Here is a 25,729-nt window from a genome sequence, read left to right as displayed (position 1 = left end):
AAAGGGGTTTTTAATTATTCTTGACTGTGGTATGTGTTGGCTTGTATCAAATTTGTGGAGTTGTGCATTTACCTTCTTTCTATATGTATAATGTCACAGTGATTTATATTCTCTCTGGCTGTCGATCATTTGCCTGAGCTGAGGGGAGATGAAAGAGGACTCCTGGAGCAAAGGTGACTGGACAAGATCTGAGAAAGGTGAATGGCTGGCCTCCAGGCACCACTGTATTTCATCCAGTGGTATTGGCTTACCTGAAAAAAACCTCATGATTTGGTCAGTCCCTGGGCAAGCATTACAACATGGGACAGCAATGGGGGCAGGTTTCTCTCTCTATTGGAAGCCAAATCTAACTCATCTCGTCACAACATGGGGAAAGATGTGAAGGAGAAGAGTTATGTGTGTACTAGTTTTCTTTCTTTTGATTAGCAATAGTTTATAGTGTAGTGCTTAGGTTTTCTGGCATTTTTTTCTTTTGTGTTATTATATCAGAGGTTTCTATTTCTGCTGGCTCCAACAAATGAGTCTGACAGCAATTACCACTCCACAAGAGCAGATATTCATTGGTGAGCTATCCACCATTTCCAACAGTGCAGTAATTACCTTTGTATAGAAGGATAATACACTGGTTTACTCATTGTCAGCCTGTCTGCTTTTTTGGGCTAGTTAGGAAAACACCAGGCACTTGGATCATGGAGAATGAAGGCTGTCATGGGAAAAGGAGGTGGGGAGAAGAAGGCGCTTCTGTCACGAGGACTGTCAAGGACAGTTCTAAAATATATATTTTTTGGTCTTCTCCCCTAAAAGGAATAGAAATTCTGATGTTCCTGGGAAAGAACCATCAAGAAGCTAGCAGAAACCTACAAGGCACCTTTGCTGCATTATTTTGAAACAGCCTGAAAACTCCAGCTAGAAGGTTGAGCATTCTTGAATAGATGCGAGCTAGGGGAAAACCATCATGATTCCAACAGACTCATTTTTCCAACAGAAAACCTACTTAGCAATAAATACTCTCAATTGTGGTTCTTGGTGGGATATCACAGAGTCTGTGTCCAGATGGTCAACCTACTGTTTAATTGGCACGATGATGGACTACCTAAAGTTAGGGGACTTCCCATAAGATGTTGCTGAAGTGAACTTGTTTATATTTTCACAGTATCTGAATGCTGAACTCCTGATGTCAAACAGGTGGAAGGGAAAAAAAAAAGATATCTAAATACTATTACCACAACAGGAGAAAGCAATGCAGCTACATCAGGAAACAAGGCATGTTGGGGACCTCTGGCTTCTTAGAAGCCTTAATTGTAGCTTGGCATGGAATACCAATACCTTGCCAGAATGCCCGACACATCATTTTTCCCACCTGAAGTCTGAGAAACTCATTAGGACTTATGAATTCAGATTTTCACAATATTCAGGATTTGGGCTGTGGCCCAAGTGAGTGATTCATTCTTACTTGTGGTTTACACATGAGTTAGGACACTGCATGCACATGGAACTATATTTTTTAAGATTCTCTACTGCATATCCTAGTCTTTGGGAGGAAAACTGATGCTCAAATTAGGAAGAGGGAAGTTCGTCTTTGATTTAGAAAGCAGAGTGATATGGCATGGGAGCTAACCAGAAACGGCTGGGATGCTGGCTATTAAATTAGATTTGGACAAAATGGGTTGGATCCAGACTTAGTGAAACTTACCCATTGAAATCGATGGAACTTAAGTTAGCCATAACTAAATTAAGTCCCACTGATTTCAATGGCTCTACTCTAAGTATGACTCAGTCTGAATCCAGCAATCAAGGGAAAACATTACATTAGAATGCATAACTGGCTGTGCAATCCAATACACAAAGGTAATTTCCATTGAGCTCAATGGTACTTATACATCAAGACATACAACTGCAGTCTTGGTGTATATCAGCCCTCCCCAACTCGGTGCCCTCCAGATGTTTTGGCCTTTAACTCCCATCAGCCCAAGTCAGCATGGCCAATGTTCAGGAAGTAACTGAGAAAGACTAAACCAATTATAAAGCAAGCCTGGAAGGATTTGCCCATTATTAGTTCATGGGAATGGTGAGAATTTTGTTTCAGTTCATTTTTTATAAGAACTTACCAAAAGCATCATGTTCATTTTTTATAAGACCTTATCAAAAGTTCCATATTCAAGATGGAAAGTACTTGAGATTAAAAAAAAAGTTGAATGTGGGAAAAATCGAAACTGACAGATTTGTCCATCCAGGCCCAGGGCTTTGAGCGATTAGTTCATAAAAGTGTGGGTTTGAATCCCCGTGTATTCAACCATGCTAGTGCTGGACTGGAGTTGCCACCACTTTATTCTAATAGGCTTCTCATCTTCAACAGCTGCATGTGAAAGCCGGGACAAGCCGAGACAACATGGTCCTCTCCATGTGTGGAATAGCTGTATCTACTGACGTTGGGTGGTGCAGATGGGCGAGTATTTTGTTTCAGTTCAGTTTTGTTAAGATTTTACCAAAACTCACAATTTTTTTTATTATTTGAGATGGAAAGAACATGATATTTAAAAAAAAAAGTGGGAAAAACCTAATCTGACATATTCATCCATCCCTAGTAGTTCCTGCCCCATTTGGCTATGAGAACTGGGTGGCTTGGTTGAGTTACGATCTCTCCCTAACCAATCTCACAAATGCGTTTGTGAGGAAAAATGCCAGTCTGATCTCTTTTGAGGCAGGATGGGATATAGTCAGGGCTGGCCTTAGGGGTGGGTGAGTTGGGCGGTCGCCCAGGGTGCCAAGCTGATCTCGGTGGCTGTGGTTTTTTTAATGTACAGTCTGCAGTGAGCTAGGGTGGCAAAAAGCAACTGTCCGTAGGTTTTCTTTCAAGGTTCTATAGCGTGTTTGGGTACTAACTACAAAATGATCCTGCTTCAGTTAGCTTTAAAGTCTTTTTCTTTTTCAATTTCCACCTTGATGTCATTTGTGCTAGGTAAAAATCAGTGGGACACAGCTGTACTTCGGGGCACTTTGTGCGAAGTGCTCTGTAATGTTGCCTCAAAGTAAAGCTGTGTGTACACTATAACCACTGTATATATATAATAATAAAGCCATAAGCTGTAAGAGGTCAGCTGGATACCTTTTTTATGTATAACTTTTCTTTATTTTTTAAGATAACAATAATGGATATTCTAAAAGAGAGAATGCTTACCAAAAGATGCTACAAAACAAAAAATATTGTAAGCAAAACCTGTGATAGTTCTGCTGTGTTGCACAGTACAGGGCCACTACTCAGAATGTGGCTTTTCGAACTCTGGCTTGTGCAAACTGTTAGCACAGTGGTGGAGAGATCAAGGTTTTGAGCAATGTCATTTTCGATGGACATCACACCTGCATCAGGCCCCATAAATTCTCTGGGTGACTCTGAAAAACTGACTATGGGATGGGGTAGGGAGGCACCAAAGGCATTCTTCACCCAGGGTGGTATTTACCCTAGGTCCAGCCCTGGATAACATGGTTAAAAATAAGCAATGGGGTGGTGATGTGACAAGCAGTACTTGTGACAGATTGACTCTCATTTCTGCAACCTTGTTTGCCTGTGGGTGAACTGAAGGCAGTAGTCACAGCCAAACTCTTAGCTCTCATGTCTTACATGTGGGTTCCCCATGGGCAGCTGGTTGGCCATTGCGTCAACAGAACTGCTGACCTAGATGGACCCTTGTTCTGATCCAGCATGACTTTTCCTATGTTCTTTCTCACCTTGAAAAATGCAGTCTGATGCTACAATGGTTTCGTCCATCACACTTGAAACTTACAGGATACATAGGGATCACTTCCTCTTTTCTCTCATCTGACCTGTGCTATTTCTCACCACTTTGGCATTAAATGGCACACAGGAATTCCTGCAGATATACTGAATAGGTAGGAAGCTTTGTGAATAGCTACTTCCTTGATCTTAACAGATCTCCTCCTTCCTCAGAAACATTAGCAGAAGACAACAGAAAAGAAGTGGAGACAGCTGTTTTCTTCCCTCAAGAGATAGGCATTGACATCCTTAACAAAAAGAAAATTACTTTTTCTTAACAGAAAGCAGCTGTCATATTTCAGAGGACAGTGGTTTCAAGGGACTAGTTCTAAAAACTCAGGAGCACCTGGTAAAAATGGAGAGTTACCAGATAAGTTGAACATAGACGTGAGCTTCTCTATCTCCTCTAATAGCATACAGCTCTTCATTTTCATTCATTAGCACAGACAGTTAAATAAAAGTCATCCTTCATACACTGTCCACCTGCTCACATAGTATATCAGAGGGCGAAATCTGTGCAAAAGTAGCAAAAATGCACAGGCAGAAATCTCTTTTTGAAAAATTATTGGATCAAATCCCCAAATTGAGGGAGTTTAAAGTACAGTTTATTGGCTCTGTAGGGACAGCTTTTTAACAGGAAACTGCAAGGGGAAAAAGGCAGGTGCACAAGTGGAATGTATGTGCATGCTCCTTTGGATCATAAGCAAGATATGGTTTACCAATATGATGTTATGTCAAAGCAATAGGTTATAGCTAATGATGTCCATCCATCAGCAGAACTGACACCACTGTCTTAACAGATTCCCTTTCCATTCTGCACCCCTCAAACCTATGGCATCTCTACAAAAGGCTTTTATCGTGCACTCAAGACTGGTCACTCACGGAAGTTTGCAGGTCCTTTACACCACGTCGTCAACCTCCAGGGCCTCTCCCATGCTTTATAAACTTTATTCCAGTTTTTAAAAATCATGGAAAGTCGAGCCTTTTTCCTAGAAGCACAATAACGGCTGTGTGTACTTCCATAACTCTGCTATACCACAGCACCATCTACTGGCTGTATAATGAAACAAATAGAACTTATAGAGAAAGGAAATCCCTGGGGAAAAAAGCATGTGTAGGCATGTGTAAAGGAGCCGCTTTTAATCCCATAAAGAATCTGGAAGCAGAAGCCCTGGCAAAAGTGAGGGATAAAATCCTGGTGTAGAGAAGCTCCTACTCTGGAGGGTTAGAGGCCCCTCCAGAGAAGATTTGTGGAATGTGCGGAGTGCAGTGGGGTGAGAAGAGGAAGGTTGCATGAACTGGAGCCCAATCTATTTGAGCTTCCTGAAAACCAAAGTTCATATTAGTCCTGCAGAATTTCAAATGGCCAGCTCAATGCTTGTTTTAAAAGTTGACCAGTAAAAGAAAAATAATTGAATTCATGTCATTTTTTTTTAAAAAATGCTCTGTATATCTTAACAAACAACAGTCACTCAAAAATGCACTGAAGTGTCGTTGTCTCTGGATCATCTAGCATGAAAATACTGCTGACCCGTTGACTCATCTTAAGTCATTTTTTCCTAAGGAGTTCCTGACAGGAACTGAGACAAGAGATAATGATGGAAGGTAACTTTTGAGGTTCTGCAATAGTGGCAGATCATATAAAAATGGTTTTAATGGTTTTATTGTAAAAATGGTTACAATAGAGTTCTACTTAGTCCTAAGGAGGGCTGTCACCCAATTTAAAAAAATCAGAGGCCACAATTGTATGCACACTTTCCGGGGAGTAAGTCCCATTTAACACAGTAGTACTTACTTCCAAGTAAACATCCACAGGATTGCATTGTTAATTGATTAATTGACTAAACTCATATGATTAATTAATTGATCCAACTGATAAATTAATCAATCAATTGATTACATTTGGATAAATGTGCATACAAGTAACAATCGTTTTGAAGGGGAAAAGGCATACTTAATTTTAGATGACGGGCACATGTATCTCAACAGGCATTGTCAGGCATTCTGCAACTGGTGAGAGTAAACACGCGACGAGAAAGAGTGTGCTAGCCCTCCCCACTCCAGCATCGTGTTCATCATCCTCTACTCACGGGCGGTGAGTTTCTGAAGAGGAGAGCCTCCTGTATCCATGAAGATGCTCTATGCAATTGAGAATGCTGGAAGTGCCTTCAGGGATATAGGAAACTCTCCACTTCAGAAAGACAAATGCAATGATGGGGGGAGAGGTGGTGCACTCTCTCTCCTCACATGTTTACTCTCCTCAGTTGTAGAATATCTTAATAGGGCTTTAGTGAAATGCATATCTCAGTGAAAACAATTAAAGAAAACTTCAACTCATTTGAATGGCTGAAGGCTACACACATGAAGTCTTCTCAGGAAAAGAAAATGATTTCAAGGTGTCAAAGGAAATAATTTATTATTTGATTTATACCCCTTTATTATGCCTTTCTCATGATGTACTTTGCATATAAGTTAAATAAGCAGGGTGACAATATGCAGCCTTGTCGTACTCCTTTCCCAATTTGAAACCAATCGGTTGTTCCATGTCTGGTTCTTACTGTTGCTTCTTGACCCTCGTACAGGTTTCTCAGGAGACAGGTAAGGTGGTCTGGTACTCCCATCTCTTTCAGAATTTGCCACAGTTTGTTGTGATCCACACAATCAAAGGCTTTAGCGTAGTTAATGAAGCAGAAATAGACGTTTTTCTGGAATTCTCTTGCTTTCTCCATGATCCAGCGAACGTTGGCGATTTGATCTCTAGTTCCTCTGCCTCTTCGAAACCCAGCTTGTACTTCCGGTAGTTCTCGGTTCGCATACTGCTGAAGCCTAGCTTGTAGGATTTTGAGCATCACCTTGCTGGCATGTGAAATGAGCGCAACTGTGCGGTAGTCTGAACACTCTTTGGCGTTGCCCTTCTTTGGAATTGGAATGTAAACTGACCTTTTCCAGTCTTGCGGCCACTGTTGAGTGTTCCAAATTTGTTGGCATATTGAGTGCAGCACTTTAACAGCATCATCTTTTAGGATTGCTTATTTAACTTATATGCAGAGTACGTCATTAGAAACACTGGGTTGGATGAATCACAGGTCGGAATTAAGATTGCCGGGAAAATTATCAACAACCTCTGATATGCAGATGATACCACCCTAATGGCAGAAAGCGAAGAGGAGCTAAAAAGCCTCTTGTTGAGGGTGAAAGAGGAGAATGCAAAAGCTGGTTTGAAACTCAACATTAAAAAAACTCAGATCATGGCATCTGGCCCCATCACTTCCTGGAGTATAGAAGGGGAAGAAATGGAAGCAGTGACAGATTTTATTTTCTTGGGCTCCAAGATCACCGCAGACGGTGACTGTAGCCATGAAATTAAAAGACGCTTGCTCCTTGGGAGGAAAGCTATGGCAAACCTAACCAGCATAGTATGAAGCAGAGACATCACCTTGCCGACAAAGGTCCATCTAATCAAAGCTATGGTTTTCCCAGTAGTAATGTATGGCTGTGAGAGCTGGACTATAAGGAAGGCTGAGCGCCAAAGAATTGATGCTTTCGAACTGTGGTGCTGGAGAAGACTCTTACGAGTCCCCTGGACTGCAAGGAGGTCAGATCAGTCCATCCTAAAGGAAATCAATCCTGACTGCTCATTGGAAGGACAGATCCTGAAGCTGAAGCTCAAATATTTTGGCCACCTAATGCAAAGAGAAAACTCCCTGGAAAGGACCCTGATGCTGGGAAAGACTGAAGGCCAAAGGAGAAGGGGACGGCAGAGGATGAGATGGCTAGATAGCATCATTGATGCAATGAATATGAACTTGAGCACGCTCCGGGAGAGAATGCAGGACAGGAAGGCCTGGCGTGCTATGGTCCATGGGGTCACGAAGAGTCGGACACGACTGAATGATTGAACAACAACAATTATGCCTTTCTACCAAAAATGGCACTCAAGGAGGCGTACAATCACCAAAAAAATCTCGATAAAAACAATAATAAGCAAATACTTTAAAACACAATTAAAAACAATTAAAACACAACAACAAGAGTAAAAACAGCATCCAGCCCAACAGATCTGCTTACACATCAAAAGCCCGCTTGAATACAGCCACCTTTGCCTGCTTTCTCTTCAGGATCAGGAATTACTGTATAACCTCCATAAAAGAGTGCATCTGCAATCCTGAAATTTAGTTAACCCTTCAAAACACCACAATTAAGCATATGTTCTCAACATGAAGCTTCCATCGGCATTAGCGAATATTTTCAGTTTTGCTGATTAAAGCACATCCTAGAAAGTTACTTTCTCCTGCCAAAGTACATAAAAATACATCAAATTAATTGCATTTTTCTAAAGTCTGCAGATTGATCATCGTTCCGTAAACAATTTTAAAAGTTTCCATTAAGAAAAATATCCAATGATTTCCTACATTTTAGTAGCACATCTTTGATTTTAGTGCTTCATGGGGGGATGCTTTGTCCTGCAGTGCCAATATTGTTCAGAATTGTTGATCAGGTTGTTTATCTCTATGAGAGGCTGCAGGAAGAAGCCCAACACAGCCATGTTCACAGATGCACTTGCAGAATTCTTAGTTTCCTCCCACTGTACAGACAATTAGTGGTACAGGAGAAGGATGAGCTCTCCATCAAGAATAGGAAAGACTGAATCCCCTCCCAACAAAGAAGGGTGTCATGCAGCCATGGTTGTGTGGATCTTTGGTTCAGAGCCAAATTGCACAGGGAACCAGAACTGCTGGATGCAAGTGCCCCCTCCCAGCTAGGGATGCTTGAGGAATTCGATATTTCAGAATTTCTCTATCAAATTACTTTATCTGCACCTCTTGGACAAGTGCAGATTGGAACTTAGCTATCCTCCAGACTCAGCATTTCCCCAAATATTGTGAAAATGTGGTTCCTGGCAGTGAAAATGTATAAATCTATGCATTTAAATATAAAGTTTGGGCAGGGTCTTACTTTATAGAGGACAAGACCTTTATCTGAAGAACTGTCAGACTACAGTCCTCTATGTGGAGCTGCCCACTATTTGAGGGTTGTTCAGTTCAATCTGGTTGCAAGATAAAGTCACACTATCAGAAGGGAACGCAAGGGCCGAGATGCTGCCCATCAAGAGTAACCACCTAGACAGCAGGCTGAGCAGGTGCAGTGGTTATCGTGTCCCAATCTTCACCACGATGGGGAGATGTATTGTCATGACCCAGGAGTCCAGCCGAATGGACTCTGAGGCTGAAGACCCAGTGGTGCCAACAGAGGAAACTCCAGATCTGAGCACCACTGCAGAACTTCCAGAGATCTCCGAGCACAAGCTTCCAGAGACCCCTGGGCCTAGCCCAGAGATCAACACCCTCTTCTACAAGAGCCCCACATTCCAGGGAGCCAATGTGCCAATGCCAGCAGCATGCCAGGCATGAGCTTTTGCGAGACAGAGGAGTGCTAGGCTACAGGCCAGAGGCCTGTCCTTTTAAGGCTTCCATTCTGCAGGAAAGGATGGAGTCTGGGACCGTTTCCCTTTGCCCCCACTGCTCTTCAAACACCGAAACAAACACAGACAAGAGGCTTCAATCTACAGCTTTTAATTCTATTACCACAGAGGGTCATACAGATGTAAATTCTCAGTGACTCTCAGTCTGTAAGGAAATGCCTTCGGGCGGTTCAAAAGGTAGCTGTGGAAGTTGCCCACCGTTTGAAAGAAGGTGGGCTTATTGCTGTCAAGGGCTCCTTGGCGACCTCTTTCAGTCTCATCCAGTAGCCAAGTCCAGACACAGACAAAGGGATTATTTTCAAAGCTTTATTCCTCTTTTACAACTTAACAACTTTACTGTTAGCAACTAGATATGAGCAGCAGAGTACCTATGCCCTAAGTTGGAACAGTTGGTCCCTGTTTGAAGGAGAATCGCTGGCAGACCCTGAACTTATGGGCTAGGGAGAGTCCCTCCCCTTTTCCCTTGGATCCTCTGGGCACAACCGTTGTTTGTGCGCCAACTGGGCACTACACCTTCTTCCCGTGCCCTCCATTTGGCGCTGCTCCCTGCGTCGGCGTCGCGCATCCAGCAAGTCTTCTTCCCGCGCTGTCTGACTCCCAGGACTGCTATCTATGCCAGGAATGCCGGTGAGAGGAATCTCTGTCAGCTGTTGGCCCTGGGAAGGATGAGCGCGCTCCTCTCCCAGGAGCGGCTGCTCTTCCTCAGAATCAGAACTACTCTGGGATTCTATGGGCTCAGCATCCACCCTGACATCTAGCCTAACTTAAGGGGTGGGCGGAGGTCTCTCTCTCTCTCTCTCTCATGAGGTTTCTAAGCACCGTTGTTCATGCAGGGCCAATCGGGAAGACCTCCTGAGTTCTGCCCCAGCCATCTTCCTCTTGGCTCTGCGTCTGCGCCTTGCATCTATTAATTCAGATTCACCAAACCCCACCTCTCCCTGTTCGCTATCTCTCACAGGGGGACCCTCCTCCTCCAGACAGACCTTTGAACCCTGAGGAGCCTGCCTTGCCATCTCTGGAATAGCCTGGGAACATTCCTCCCCCATGTCTGGAGGCTCCTCTTCAGACTCTGAACTGCTCTCCCACTCCTTGCACTCAGAAGCACCCCTGACAGTAGCATAAAAGACTTCAGTTTGATCCCAGACCTCATGGGAGCAAATTGCTCACTAGGAGCTCTCCTGGGTTCTGCAAATTCTGGCTTGCCTTGACTCCTTGCTGCCAGATACTGAGCCCTGTGGGCTTGTGCTCGGTCCTGGACAGGACATGCATTGTGTATCTGTTTGATAAGAGTTATAAGTTCCAAATTTGCATCTATACATATAACTTAGCATATACACATTTTATGTATATCTATGCCCTTGTGGTGAGGTCTAAGTGGCCACCTTAATTCTGAGAGAAAATACACACTGACATACGTATTCTGAGAAAATACACATTTAAATATGTATTCTGAGGTTGTTGTTTTTTTTTTAAATCACAGATTAATACCAAATGGAAAAACATGTGAAGGTGGCACAGACTGGAACCAAACAGATTCATCCTCTCCTCTTAGGAAGTAGGGAAGTGTGTGTGTGTGTGTACGCGCGCGCGTGTGTGTGTAGGACAGGAGGTTGTGGGTTAATCTGCTTGTGGGACCCTGTACTGTGCTCATTATGGTGGAGTGGGAAATGATGCCCCTGTCCCCCACAAATCAAGGAATACAACACCCAATGCAGCCATGTTATTCTGGCATTTGAGGCAGAAAATCCCACAAGAATCTGTCCCTCTCTCTAGCAGTAAAAATACAATGGATTAGATCCAGAGTGGCACTCAGTTGAGTTCCACTAGCACTGGAGTAAGGGGGCAGGTTGGTGATTTTCACTGATTCCTCCTCCCTGTCACAGACCTCTCTGCCCCCTGAAAAGCTGCTGTGGAGGGTTGGGGGACTTCCTGGAACAATGTGGGAAGCAGTGCTGGGGTTGCAGGGGGAAGGGGAATTGGTGAAAATTGCCACCCTGCTTCCTTCCTCCAGTAGAAACCTCTACTGTATCCCAGTTCATTTTGTGGATGAAAAGAGCCTTTCCATTCACTAAGGGGAAAGTCCAGATCCGGCCTAGTAACAATTCATTAAATAAGAAACAATTTGCTGCCCTTTTTTGACCATGTGTCTGAGACAGCCACCGCTTGGGCTGGCCCTGTCAGGGTACTTCTGCTTCTACAATAGCCTTTTTATTTTAGCAGCAGTATATTCCTGTTGTAATGAGTCTGAGGAACCTCCCCGCCCTGCCCTGCCCCACCCCGTCACACACACACAGCAGAAAACAGGAGAATGGTTTTGGTGCGCAAGGAGGTGGTTAGAAGCAATAGAACAATACATGAATAAGTGACTGGAAAAGACATAATCAAAGACCAATCTACAGAACATATCCAATAAAAGAACCTTTTGTTAATTGTACTATGGTTCTCAAGCCATCACTTAATCCGGAGTAATTGTACTGAAGGCAATGGGATTATACTAGTAGCATTCTGGAGAGAATAGCTTCATGGTTATACACTTCAGAAGGTAAATATGGCTTAATGTAGCCAGTTACTCCCCAAATGTGTCTAGGAGATATTAAACAGAGCAACATTTCTTATTGTCTAAAGTTGTCTAACAGTACAAGTTCTTTCTCATTACTTTAAAGCAGTGCTCATTTCCTAATTAATGAAACAAAGCTATGTAATTGAGACAGCCACACTTGTTCCCTTACGTACCCAAAAAGATTTATTTTAAATGCAACAATTACATACATTTTTTTATAAAAGATGCCTACAATAGTGGCATTTCTGCAGAGAAATGTATATATGTGATTAGTGTGATTACAATACAACAATAACCCATCACCACTAACTATTATAAAACCGTAAACTATTATTCAGTACACTATAAAAATCAAAACCTAATTGAAAATGCTAGTTTAGCATAATTCCCACAAGCCATCATTCTTTAATATTGTGAAATGAATGAGGTTTTGGTAGAGCTATTAATTGATACTGACAAGCAATAACCACTGGAATGAAACTCCAATTATGAGTGGCAATTAATCACTTTTACTGTCATCTGTGGTGTCAAACAAAATTCAATAAAGTTCTAAACACTAAAAAAGAAATTTATACCTCTTGTGGTTGAATGTGATTCGAGCAAATCAGATGGCCTTTTATTGAGGGAATCATGTCATTTAAACACATTATTTTTGTACAAGTAGTAGAACGTTTGACTTTTTGTTGTATTCCCTGAGATTAAATTTTCATCTGATTTAGATTTGCCATAATAAGGGTTTGTTCAGAAACAGCCAGTTTCATCACAGTGCAGTTAATGACAGCCATGGTTTTATGGAATATAATTCATTAAAAAAATAAGTCAACATTACCCAGGTAATGTACTTCTTTTGCCTTAAGATTCTGCTCGTAATTTGAAGATTCTAATGATGTTCAAGATTACTTTTAGGCCGGGGGTGGACATCTTCTCTAATCTTTAGGGCTGTCAGCAGTTGCCAGGACCTGAATTTTGGTCCTGTTATGGTTGTCCTGTGTGGTGAACTATCAGAACTACAGCTTAGAACATCTTTAGGGCAGTGAAGTATTCTCCGGCCCTGAAATGGGGCCCCCACCTGGACTGGTCATTGCCCCCCCCCCCCCCGCTTCCCGGAAATAAAGGGCTATACAACGCTTCCTGTTAGGGCTGGGAATTTGCCTGAGCAACAGTATTCTTCCCGGTTCTGGTGTGTTCCTATTGGCTCCAACTCTCTGCTTGGTCACTCAGCTCTGACTCCCTGGTGCAACTTCTGGTTCGCCTCTGACATAGCTGCCTATGTCTTGACAAGGGCCAAGAGGCACTTCTACAGTACTTCTAAAGTTACATTGCCTTCTTTCAAGGAGCTTGTTTTAGCCATGTGGCATGAAAGGGTTGCCAGGTTGGATGATGCAATGACAAAACACAACAAGCCAGTCAGTCACCAAAGAAGATTTCATGTTTGGCTACTCACCTTTGCTTTTAGCTCCCATACCCTTCAGGGCTCTTCTGTATGATTTGTTAATAGCAAACCAATCACTACACACATTATCATGCAAAATTCAGGCATCAAAGGCTACCATCTTTTGTAATCTGTTATTAGTCAGTTATTAAGTAAAATGGCCATAAGAATGAGGCTTATATTAGACTTCCAACACACACACACAATTAAAAACAACAAGAAAATGCATACACAAAACCCGAACAAACTATGATGCACCATTGGTATTTCTTTTACAGTGGAAATTCCAGTATTAATCATCATCATCATCATCACATTTGCTTGCTAGTTCCAGTAGTAAATATCCTTCGTTTCATTGCCATATTTTTTTAAACCCCCACCGTACCCCCTTTCAACAATATTGAGGATTTTCCTAGCCAAAGATAGATGGAACATTCTGTCACTTCTGTTATCTGGCCCATACCATTTTTGTCCTGGCCCATACTCCATTTGCCTTCCAATGGCTCATTCCTGCCTTTGTTACAGCTCCTAAACTCCCCCCATGATGGGATCCTGGCAAGGAGAAAGCCGAATTCTATCACCTACTTTCCGTCCTCTCTCCACAGACTAACTGCAGCTAAGCCTAAATGAGTCCTTTAATAGCTTACAAGATATATTAATAGGTCAAGCCTTTGTATCCCATACTGTTTAAAATTCCATTATCAAGACATCATAATCACCCTTACAGCCATTGGTTATTTTAGTGCTTCCAATATCAGATAAATAATACAGTATTGTGACTCTCAACTATACACTTGAACTTTTGGCTCTGATTCAAGGTTTCTAACAGTGGCCTCTTACAGTGATTTCAGATTAAATGAAAGACCTTTTGTGGGGGGGAACCCATTACACAACTAATATATAGGCAGTAATGACAATGGCTTTGCCAGTGATTAAATTATGCAGACTCCCTATGTGACTTCAGCTGTGTTAAAACAGTTGGGCTGGGGTGGTGGTGGGGTTATAGAGAAAAAAATCTATCTTTTTTTCTGGGAGATCCCTCTTCTTGCTCTCTTGTGGTCATTTTACTTTGAAATTTTGATATAATTTCGGCTTGTTAAACCTAAAATGAGCCACTGTGCCAATGATAAGAGATATAAAACAGACTATAAGCAAAATAGTGGGTTCTTTTGAGCTTATTTCAAACAATAGTCAATATTTTCAGTAACTTTGACACATGCTTAATTCCATTCCTGAGAAAATAAAAACAAATTATTTAAAACTTGAGTTTTCATTGTTCCAACAACTTGGAGTGCTCATGCTAAAAAAATAGCAAAAGGACCTCCAGCTTTTGTTTTAGCAAAACAGTTTTGTTATCAGGGCAACTAACTTTTCCCTAACAGTTGGAAGTGTCTAGTATTGAAAAAGCGCAACAATGGAATTTTTAAATTTGCAGCTTCCATAGAAATGTCTGATCTGTCAAACATCATTTTCCCACAGTCATTTAAAAATGATGGGGATGCAAATGCAGGTATACCAAATGAAACAAAAATCTGGAACTATAAAACAAGTTATTATATTCTGTTATTAACTGACAGGCAAATTAATTTTAGTGGGAAGATTTTGACATGTTCATTGCTGAAATGGTTTCTTACCAGAAATAATTTTTTAAAAAAATTTCAGCACAAAAACAGGAGCGGGAAAGCTTAAATCCACTCCTCCCGAATAACCATGGTTCTGATCTGAATCAGGGTCATGTTTGCTTACACAGAGGTAAGTAAGCCAATCACACATAGCTCTGCTATATGTGATTTAAAGAACATCTAGTGTGGCCCTCATGTACACATAATGCTCACAAATAAACAAGGCTGACTGTATTCTTCTTTTTTTAACCCCCCGTGGTGTGTGTGTAGAATTTTGGCATGCGTGCACTTCCATGGAGGTAAGTAAGTTGATCACGCATAGCTCTGCTGTGAGTGATTTGAAGAATGTCTGCTTCGGCCCTTAGTTTGGCTTCCATGATTACTTCTGTTCAAGTGCTTAGCACCATCTTGCAGGGTCATGCCCAAACAAATACATAGTTGGCTGGTGTGGTGAGTACATCTCTAAAGTTTGGATTTGTGGTTTTATGGTTGTTATTAAAGACATCTTTGCTGTATAATATCTACCAACCGAATGTCCACCAACTGAATATAGGCTATGCTTAAGGTACTTCTGCATTAGTTACTTCTCTCTGTCTTTTTTATGGTGAACAGCTGTAACAATACAAGTTCTCTCTTTATTCAGGGCATATACCCACTTAACGTGACCATTTAATGCATTGACAAAATGGTCTCAGGCCCAAAAAGCTTATGCCACAACTAGTTTTTAAGGTGCCACAAGGCCTTTGCTGCTTTTGCTGCAAGAGACTAATGTGGCTACAGCATGTAACAATGAAAGGCATGTTCACTGATATTGGGATTGGATTGGGCATGGAGTATGATGATGAAATAAACTGTAGAGCAGAGCTGCACATAAAGTCTCTCTTGCATGGGGAGCATGTTGGCTGTGGCTCACAGCTGATAAATGGGGAGCACTGCTTGTGTGCGCACAACCCATCTGATGGATCATAGCCAAAGTATTCTATTTAAGACATCTCACGGTATCTCATTTCATTTCTAAAAACATTTCAATCATTTACGCAGTGAGACTCCCTGGGAATTTGGGACAGTATTCAGAGCCCAAATACTCTAGATCCTAAACCCCAAGAATTCAATTAGGTAGGGAGGAAGTTCGTTCTTTTTGCTGTAGCCCACCAGCATATTATTTTGGAACAGGATGATGACAAACGTGACTGAATTGTTCACCATCTGAGAATGAAACAGTACAGAAGCTGTGGAATAAATCAAACAAAATTGCTCCAGTGCTTCATTTCCACATATTTATAATCCTTCAACCTAACTCCAACTGATTGAATGAGGACAAATCAGACCCTGAGATAACTTTTGCAAATCTTAACTTGTAGAATACAGTCTTAAGACTACAAAACCCATGGTGCACACATGTGTAAATGAAAAGCACAAGAGCAAAAAGATACAAGGAGGACCTTTAATTTTTGGGGGCGGTGGGTTGTGTGTTGTTAGATCGTGAGTTTCTATTAGGGGAAAAAAGGTGCAGCCTAAGTCTTGAAAATAAACAAATGTAACTGATGCGAACAATTGACCGTATGGAAGGAATAACAGCACAAACAGACGAAAACTGAAATATAAAAATGGATTTTACGTGAAACCCCACTGCTCAAAGGTTAAACCTTTCAGGAAAGTTTGAATATAGAGTCTGGAATTCACTATCTCAGAATGAATGTGTTTTAGTGCTTCTTGTTTGCAGAGACAATCACTGCTGCCAGTTATTAAATGAGGTTGTTAACAAAAGGTTGTTAAGCACTGGACCATCAGCCTTTCCCCAACCTGATGCTCTCCAGATGTGTCAGACTATGTTGGCGGGGGATGTTGGCAGTTGTAGCCTGGCACATGTGGAAGCTGGGAGGAGGCTGTTCGAACCATTTACATTTCATCATTGGCATGTTACATCTGGGAACAAATGTCAAAAAACCCTCTGGCATATTCTGGTCAGAGTCTGGTTTGACAAGTTCTGTCTTTGGCTCTATATAAAGGTATTCTGACCATCCTTAAGGATTTGAACCAGGTCAAACACCTGTGGAAGAGCCACAGCTCAGCAGCAGAGCACGTGTGCTGCATGCAGAACGTCCCTGGTTCAATTTCCAGCATCCAGGGCCGGCCCAGGGCATTTGCTGCCAGATGCGAAAGACAAGCTGATGCCCCCTGTGGCAAAGGAGGGGAAGTGCACAAGCTCAGTCTCAGACCTCAGTGAGGCCGCAATCCTATATGCATGTAGCTGGGAGTAAGCCCCACTGAACCCAATGGGACTGACTTCTGAATAGACAGGTATAGGACTGTAACGTGAGACATCTATCAAATGCAAGCAAGAATTTGAAAATCTGACACCATAGCATGTGCGTGTTCCTCTCTCTGAGACTCTGTGGCTGGGTGGATCTGCATGGCCGGCACTGCTTTTTGTTTTGGTTCGTTTTTGTGTAAATCTGTTTGGGGAGGGGGGAAGTCTCAGACACTCACCCTCTAATACAAGTGTGGTGAGAAGCTGTGCTTCTCCCCTAGTAACTAGCCACTCTTCCTTTTAGAGTGCCTGGCCTGTGGGACTTGGGCCAAATACTTCCTTCAGACTGCGTGCCAACGGCCTTGCTAGCAAAGCACAGGGGTGGGCGTGGGTACGTGAAGAGTAGTGTGCTGCCCTTGCAGCTACCCCTTATAAGGGGGGATCGAGGCCCATGTCAAGAGACCGGGGAGGAGTGGCTTTGTCGGAGAGTGAAGGCTGCATCGCTCCGGACCAGAAGCCGACCCTGTGAGGGAGGGAAAGGTACAGGGGTCCTCCCTGGGAATTTCAGTCTCAATGACAAGCCAAGCAGACAGTTACATGTTTTGTTTGTCATTTGGTATCCTCTATTTGCTCCCTTACCTTATTTGCCTTGTTAATGTATTAATAAATTTGTGTAGCTAAAATTTTGGTTTGTGTGTATTTTGAGGTATCTAACCAAGACCTAAGGAACGGGATTTCTCCCCGCATGACCTAAGCACTTGGGGACGCTACCCAGAGGTAAGATCTGAACCTGGAAAAGTGCATGCTTCGGTCCAAGAGAAAACCAGCTCAGCTGCCAGCCCAGGTGAGGGAGCAGCCGCCAGTGGCTGGCTCTGTCTTAGCTTGAATTGAAATATTGAAGCGTGGTGGCTCTTGGCCACCACACTTTCCAATCCAAGGGAAAGCCACCCACTGGCAGTTGCTCCATGACCAGCAGACACACCTGGCTGGCTTTTCTGGGCTGGGTGGCCTATAGCAGTGGTGGGCAGGCAGCAGCAGAGACATGCGCTTGCTCCGTCATCCTCCTAATCCACCACCTGTGCCAAGGGGCTCAACTTGCCTCATGGTAGAACCGGCCCCCAGAACTGACCTCTGTCTGCAACCCCAGACAGCTGCTGCCAGTCAGTGTAGGCAATGCTGAGCTAGACAACCAAGTGGTCTGACTCAGCTTTTAAAGTTCCTACCTGTGGATCCCTGCAAGCCTAGAAGTTCACTGTCCCTTGAGCTTTGTTGCATATTAGCATACAGAGCGCTCAAGGTTCTGACAGGTGTGTTCAAAGTTTCTTGACACTGCTGTAAATGGCAGCAAAAGTCATAAAGGGAAAAGGAGAAATAACTGTACAATGAAATGAAATTGTAAGTGGGAGCATATTTTAAAGGAACAATCCATTAAGTTATCTAAAAGTGTCCCATTGGTGGATGTGGACAAAGTGTCAAAACTGAAATAAATATACACTAGAATCCTTGGCGGGAAGTTATCCTCCATGCAACTGTTTCTTTTTAAAAGCCATGTGCAAATTTTAATTAGATCTGCAATATTTTCACAGTGGATTAACTTGACATTTTGTGAAGGTAAAAGGAGGGAAAGAGCCAGTCCTGCCCCCTTATTCCTAGTTAAATCCTTCTCACTTATCCCAATTTTAAAAAAAAAATTAAGAATCTTTTTCTTTAATCCCTTTCAGTAAATGAATTTTTCTTAATGTTAATTCCACCCAGTCTGCAGATGTATTTGCTCCAGCTATGCATATGGAGAATCTCTTTTGGAGATCATTGGATTAACATTTTTTGGAGATTACCCTAGAAAAGCTGATGCACAGTTGTATTGCAGTTATGGAAAAACTTGGGATTTCTCAGCTTTGATTTGTCTGAGGGGCTTTTAAATAAAACTGTTGGGAGATTTCTTCCTGTTCAGATGTTTCTAATAGGATTACATTGTTAGGCACTATCTCTTGGAAGTAGTACACCAAGAGTTCGGCAATATTTAGTTCGCCCACCGCCAACTCCTGTATCTCAGCTACACATCTCATTAGTATTATCAAGGACTATGCAAACTTCTGATTATCATTCTATTCACCTTGAAATGTTCACTTCTCTTTTCATCTTTAGTGCATTCCCAGAGGAAATAGTAAATAATACCATGCCATATGGCAAATGGGATCAGCTGCAACTCCGTGCAGTTTATAGAATACTGCCTCTCCTAACACAGCTATGGCAGGCCCCTTTCATACTCTACAGGCATGGCTATAGAAGCCTGCTTCTGAATTCTGATAGTGGGAGGGAAATAATGGGAAAAATGGCCTCTGAAACCACAGTAGTGGACATCTTTCTTCCCATTATACTCCGGTCTCTCTCCTGTTTTCCTCTAGCTGTACAGCTTCAGCCACTCAAACATCCTGTGCTCTCTAAGGCAGGGGTGGGGAACGTGTGGCCCTCCAGATATTGTTGGACTGCAATTCCCATCAGCCCTCCCCATTGGCTGTGCTGGCTAGGAATTATGGGAGTTGTAGTCCAAAGACATCTGGAGGGCCCCATGTTCCCTACCCCTGCTCTGAGGGAACAATTCTATGCACACTTCCTCGGGAGTAAGTTCCATTTCAATCAGTGGGATTGTCTCCTGCTTGGCATCGTACTACATAACAACTCTGTTCATTCTTCTTTTCTATCGCTTATACCAGACATCCCTCCCACCTACACCTACATGTGACCACCTCTCTCTCTTTTCCTTCAAATGCCTCAATCTCCGTGGCATTTCAGCTCGTTTAAACACACGACCACACTGTCACACGCACCACTTCCTGGCCATCAGACCCTGAGAGTTAAGTGGAACCAGCATCTGAAAACAAACCTCTGATACAAGGGTGGGGAGCCTCTTTCCACCCCAAGGGCTGAATTCAGTTTTGGAGAAGTTCTTGGGAGCCGCATCCCAATGGCAGACAGGACTGAAGGCAAAGAGAGGCGGGGCCAAAGGCAAAAGGGGTGGGGCCCCAAAGACCAGCATATTTTAGTTTAATGCTCATACTGCCACTAACCGAGTCTTAGAAGAGCCATTTCAACCTTCTGGAATGGGGAGGAAACTGGGAATGTTGTGGGGCACTTACTGTTTTGTTTAGGAAAAACTGGGAAACCACCAAAAATCAGTGGTTGGGGGGAAGGAGGAGGGCCAGGGGAAGGGAGCATGGCCAGCTGGGGAGCCCAGGTGGGCCAAATTTGGCCCCCAGGGCTGAGGTTCTCTACCCCTTCTCTAATATAATAAGGCAGTGTAAGATCGGAGAAGAAGCCAAACTGTGGCATCTTCTGCTGTTCAGCTCAGAAACAGATATAATAATTTAAGATTTTGGGGATCCACTAATGAAAGAGCAGAGGCTTTCATTGCAATGCGCTGGCTCTTTGTACCACAGCTAAGGGACCTAATTTCAGGTCCTGTAGCCTTCCTTTTTTTTACCTCATAGTCCATAGGAGGAGGAAGTTGATGACAGAAAACCAAATAATGGCAAGCCTGAAAAGCCTGTTTTCTTCCCATAGATTGTGACAGACATACCTGTGACAGAAACAGTTCCTCTGAAAAACCTAAATTATGATTTGTGGCCATAGCCAACTAGCAGGGATGCTTTACCTTCATCTGCAGGTAGCCACTGTAGGAACACGTGTGTACCTTACTTCTTCCTTTCCCCAATTCCGCCTTTCCTCCTGGTTGATGTGTTTCCTTCATATACACAATCCCAGAGCAGCTCCTATGCCATTGTGGATAACTGGCCTTCAGTTAAAACCCAGGAAATAGCAGCACTGCAAGTATTTCATGTCTTGCAACTCAGGGACTTGACCTAAAGATACTGAAATTGGGACCTAGGATAGTAGGAAAGAGACTCTCCATGCATTGTGTCTGGGAGAACATCTGTAAAGGGAAGCCTGCTAAAGGCAGCCTTCACGATTGTGCAGGGTTCCCAGTCAAGGTTTCCAATCACACGGAGAGCTTATGAAAGTATAGCAGGCTCTCCTTTATGGCCGTTACCCCAATGTGTGCATGAGGGGGGCAGTGGGGACATGAGGATAGGGTGGGGGCTGTCCTTGTGGTCCCTTTGAGGAATATGATCTGTGAGGCTACCTCATATGGCAGAGCTTTCTCGGTGGTGGCAACCTGGCTATGGAACTCCCTTCCAGTAGAGATTCTGTTCTCCCCAACACTGTTGTAATTCAGGCACCAGCTAAAGTATTAATTTCTATAAGCTTTTGGGTATAGGCAAGTGTTTTAGTGATGGTTTTATTGTATTTTATTATCATTGTAATTTTAGAGTTATGATTTTTATGGTGTTTATATCTGGTACTGTTTTATATGGATTGTTAGCCGCTCTGCACTCCATGTGAGGAAGGGTGGAATATTAATCCAATAAATAAATAAATAAATAAATAAATAACACTTAAAATAAGGATTTACAGTCGGACAGACAGGCAGCCAGACTCACGATATGTTAACCTCATGAGGGACTTGCACTGCTGCAAAGTCTGAGGAAACCTGAATGGTTCCTGGAATTGTTTTAAAATAAAGAACTTTCTAAATAACTTACCAAGCTTTTCAAGATATTCTGTTTTTTCTGTTTAAGAGTTCTGTTTAAGAATCTGATGTCTTGCCATGGCATTGCAGCATCCATATAGCCAATATTTCTTCATTCTCTGCCATTCTTAACTTTGTCTATCCTGCTTGATATCAAAGAGGATTTTGTTGCATGTTGCTGAACCTGTGTTGTTGTGTATAAGAGAGAGAGAGAGAGAGATTTACAATTTATTTATTTAATTTATTTATTTAATTTCTTAATCACCCATCTGGCTGGTCACCCAGCCACTCTGGGCGATGTACAACAATACAATTTTAAAATAGTAAAATTCTACTTTAAAACATCGTATTTCTAAAAATACCCTAACCCACCCCAAATGCCTGCCTAAACAACCATGTCTTTAATGCGTGGTGGGAGCTCATTAAAGATGGGGCATGGTAGAGTTCCCTAGGGAGGGAATTCCACAGAGTGGGGGCCAACACAGAGAAGGCCCTCTCCCTTGACCTCACCAGCCTAGCTGTCCTGGCTGATGGGACAGAGAGAAGGCCATCTGAGGCTGATCTTGTTAAGCGGCCTGTCTGGTGTTGCTGGAGGCGCTCCTTGAGATAGGCTGGGCTGGAACCATATAGGGTTTTAAAGGTCAGAAGCAACACCTTGAATTTGGCCTGGAAAACAACTGGTTTAGATTTAGATTGGAAAAGCTCTTAATGAATTTTTAGATACTTACATGACAAAACCACACAAAAAAAGTACCAAAATGCATATAAAAAGGTGTATTTTAGGAAAAAATATATTTACACTGAGAGAAAATACATTTAGAAATGAGCATTTTGTGACAAAATGTTAACATGGATATTTAAATATGTTTTGGGGGCTTATTTTTTAAATTGCAGATGACTGTAGAAACAGGAGGGAATGGACTTGTGAATCAACACATTTAAAACTGACATGAACCACAATAGACTGGTCTGTCCACCCCCAAGTGCAGTCTGCATAGTCTGTGGAAGCTTCAGATGGGAGAAGTGGGCAGTTCTCTTCAACTGAACGTATCTGTGCACCTGGCAGCTAGGGATGTCAGAGGATTCCATTTGGAGGTGGAGCTGGACACATTTTCCCCGGCTCAGCCCGCTGGATTTCATCCCCTTTCCCTCTGCTGGTGCCAGCTCGTTCTGTAGCAGAGAGTAGAAAATGGACAATTTGCTTGAGGCCACCTTTTTGCGCAAATAACCATTTGCGCGAGGCTGCCTTTTGCGCAAAATTTTTCCAGAGTCTGGGGAAAAAAATTCTGGCACAGTCTGCCCCTGCTTGCAGGATTGGAAGCGCTGCGGAAATCCATCAGGAGGTCCCTGCTGGCAGTTGAGACTAACATGTATGCCTTTGGAGGGCTAGGAAAAACTGGGTGGCAGTGGTAGGATGTCTATAGGATGTCTAGCAGTGCTGGAGTGGAGCCAGGGCTCACAGTGATGAGCTGTCACCGATGTCATCTGCCACCCCCTCCCTCAGGCTTCCTTGCTCCCTCTAAGCTTAGCTGCAGGCCTCACAGTAGCTGGGAGTGGGGGAATAAATTTTCCCAGCAACAATATATTGTTCCTTGCTGTAAGTACTTTGGGCTGGCTTGTCCTTGAATGGGCGATTTAGACTCATTAGCTTTACTAAAGGTCTGCTCCTAGCAGATGAAGACGTCTAGAACAGGATTGTTGATATGGATACAGCTGCCTGCAGTTTTGGACTCTCCTTGGAGGCATGGCTATGGGGACCGCACTTCAAAATTCACTATTGCATTACTGATTTTTACAATTGGCAGTGCTGAAGAGAGCACGACATGATTTCAGCTCTGTGTTTCCCAGCACTTCCCCTTTGCTGAGTTACACAAAGCTTAGGGACGGGGGATTGCTTCCTGGGCTGCTGGCAAGGCTTTGAGATTCTCCCATGCCTGTCACCTGCAGCTCCAGGGAATCTCATTGCATCTCTACTCCCCCATATATTGCCAGAATGTGGGCACATCAGAGAAGGCTTCTCCCTACAATGGATACAGAACAGTGGAAATGTGCAACACTTGGGGGAGGGTTAATTTTCCGAGGCATCACTGCTGCCCATAAAAATAGTTATCATCCTACCAATACCTATATTTATTCATTTGAAGCTTGGAAAAAATACAAACTTTTAAAAAGCTTATCAACCTGCTTCTGCATAGAGTTCATTTGATGATGCTCTCTTCCAGGTCCCCTCACCATCAGCAGTGCCCCTCACCATCATTTCATTTCATTTCATTTCTTACATTTCTATACCACCCCATAGCCACCCCATAGCCCATAGCCTCTCCGGATGGTTCACAAAAGACTAGAGATCTTTTCAAGAAAATCGGAGCTCTCAAGGGAACGTTTTGTGCAAAGACAGGCATGATAAAGGACAAAGAAGGCAGGGACCTAACAGAAGCAGATGAGATTAAGAACAGGTGGAAAGAATACACACAAGAACTATACAGGAAAGATCTGAATGTCCCTGATAGCCATGATAGCGCGGTTGCTGAACTTGAGCCAGACATCCTAGAGAGTGAAGTCAAGTGGGCCTTAGGAAACATTACTAACAACAAAGCCAGCGGAGATGACAGTATTCCAGCTGAGCTATTTAAGATCCTAAAAGATGATGCTGTTAAAGTGCTGCACTCAATTTGCCAACAAATTTGGAACACTCAACAGTGGCCACAAGACTGGAAAAGGTCAGTTTACATTCCAGTTCCAAAGAAGGGCAATGCCAAAGAGTATTCAAACAACCATACAATTGCTCTCATTTCACTTGCCAGCAAGGGTATGCTCAAAATCCTACAAGCTAGGCTTCAGCAGTACGTGAACCGAGAACTACCGGAAGTACAAGCTGGGTTTCGAAGAGGCAGAGGAACCAGAGATCAAATCGCCAACATTCGCTGGATCATGGAGAAAGCAAGAGAATTCCAGAAAAGCGTCTATTTTGCTTCATTGATTACGCTAAAGCCTTTGATGGTGTGGATCACAACAAACTGTGGCAAATTCTTAAAGAGATGGGAGTACCGGACCACCTTACCTGTCTCCTGAGAAACCTGTACGAGGGTCAAGAAGCAACAGTAAGAACCAGACATGAAACGACCGATTGGTTTCAAATTGGGAAAGGAGTACGACAAGGCTGCATATGTCGCCCTGCTTATTTAACTTATATGCAGAGTACGTCATGAGAAACACTGGGTTGGATGAATCACAGGTCGGAATTAAGATTGCCGGGAGAATTATCAACAACCTCAGATATGCAGACAATACCACCCTAATGGCAGAAAGCAAAGAGGATCAAAAGAGCCTCTTGTTGAGGGTGAAAGTGGAGAGTTCAAAAGCTGGTTTGAAACTCAACATTAACAAAACTAAGATCATGGCATCTGGCCCCATCACTTCCTGGCATATAGAAGGGGAAGAAATGGAAGCAGGGACAGATTTTATTTTCTTGGGCTCCAAGATCAATGCAGACGGTGACTGTAGCCATGAAATTAAAAGACGCTTGCTCCTTGGGAGGAAAGCTATGGCAAACCTAGACAGCAGTAAGAAGCAGAGACATCACCTTGCCGAAAAAGATTCGTATAATCAAAGCTATGGTTTTCCCAGTAGTAACGTATGGCTGTGAGAGCTGGACTATAAGGAAGGCTGAGAGCCGAAGAATCGATGCTTTCGAACTGTGGTGCTGGAGAAGACTCTTACGAGTCCCCTGGACTGCAAGGAGGTCAAATCAGTCCATCCTAAAGGAAATGAACCCTGAGTGCTCATTGGAAGGACAGATACTGAAGCTGAAGCTCAAATATTTTGGCCACCTAATGCGAAGAGAAAAGTCACTGGAAAAGACCCTGATGCTGGTAAAGACTGAAGGCAAAAGGAGAAGGGGATGGCAGAGATGGCTAGATAGCATCACTGATGCAATGAACATGAACTTGAGCACACTCTGGGAGAGAGCAGAGGACAGGAAGGCCTGGCGTGCTATGGTCCATGGGTTCACGAAGAGTCGG

The 25,729-nt window shown here is 43.0% G+C and overlaps 1 protein-coding gene across 1 annotated transcript in view; it reads right to left on the bottom strand.

Annotated features, from left to right (window-relative positions):
* The window catches only part of B3GALT1 (beta-1,3-galactosyltransferase 1), a 448,714-nt gene that overhangs the window by 215,548 nt on the left and 207,437 nt on the right, over positions 1-25,729 (bottom strand). The window contains exon 2 of the mRNA XM_084829710.1: positions 21,721-21,891. The gene's annotated coding sequence lies outside the window, so the exon portion shown is untranslated. The remainder of the gene's footprint in view (positions 1-21,720; positions 21,892-25,729) is intronic.

The sequence above is a fragment of the Heloderma suspectum genome, chromosome 1 (assembly GCF_057233095.1).
Source record: "Heloderma suspectum isolate Gila_16-S chromosome 1, 16-S_ref, whole genome shotgun sequence".
NCBI lineage: Eukaryota > Metazoa > Chordata > Lepidosauria > Squamata > Helodermatidae > Heloderma > Heloderma suspectum.
The sequence above is the reverse complement of the archived record's forward strand: the minus strand, read 5'-3'. Positions and strand labels throughout refer to the sequence as shown.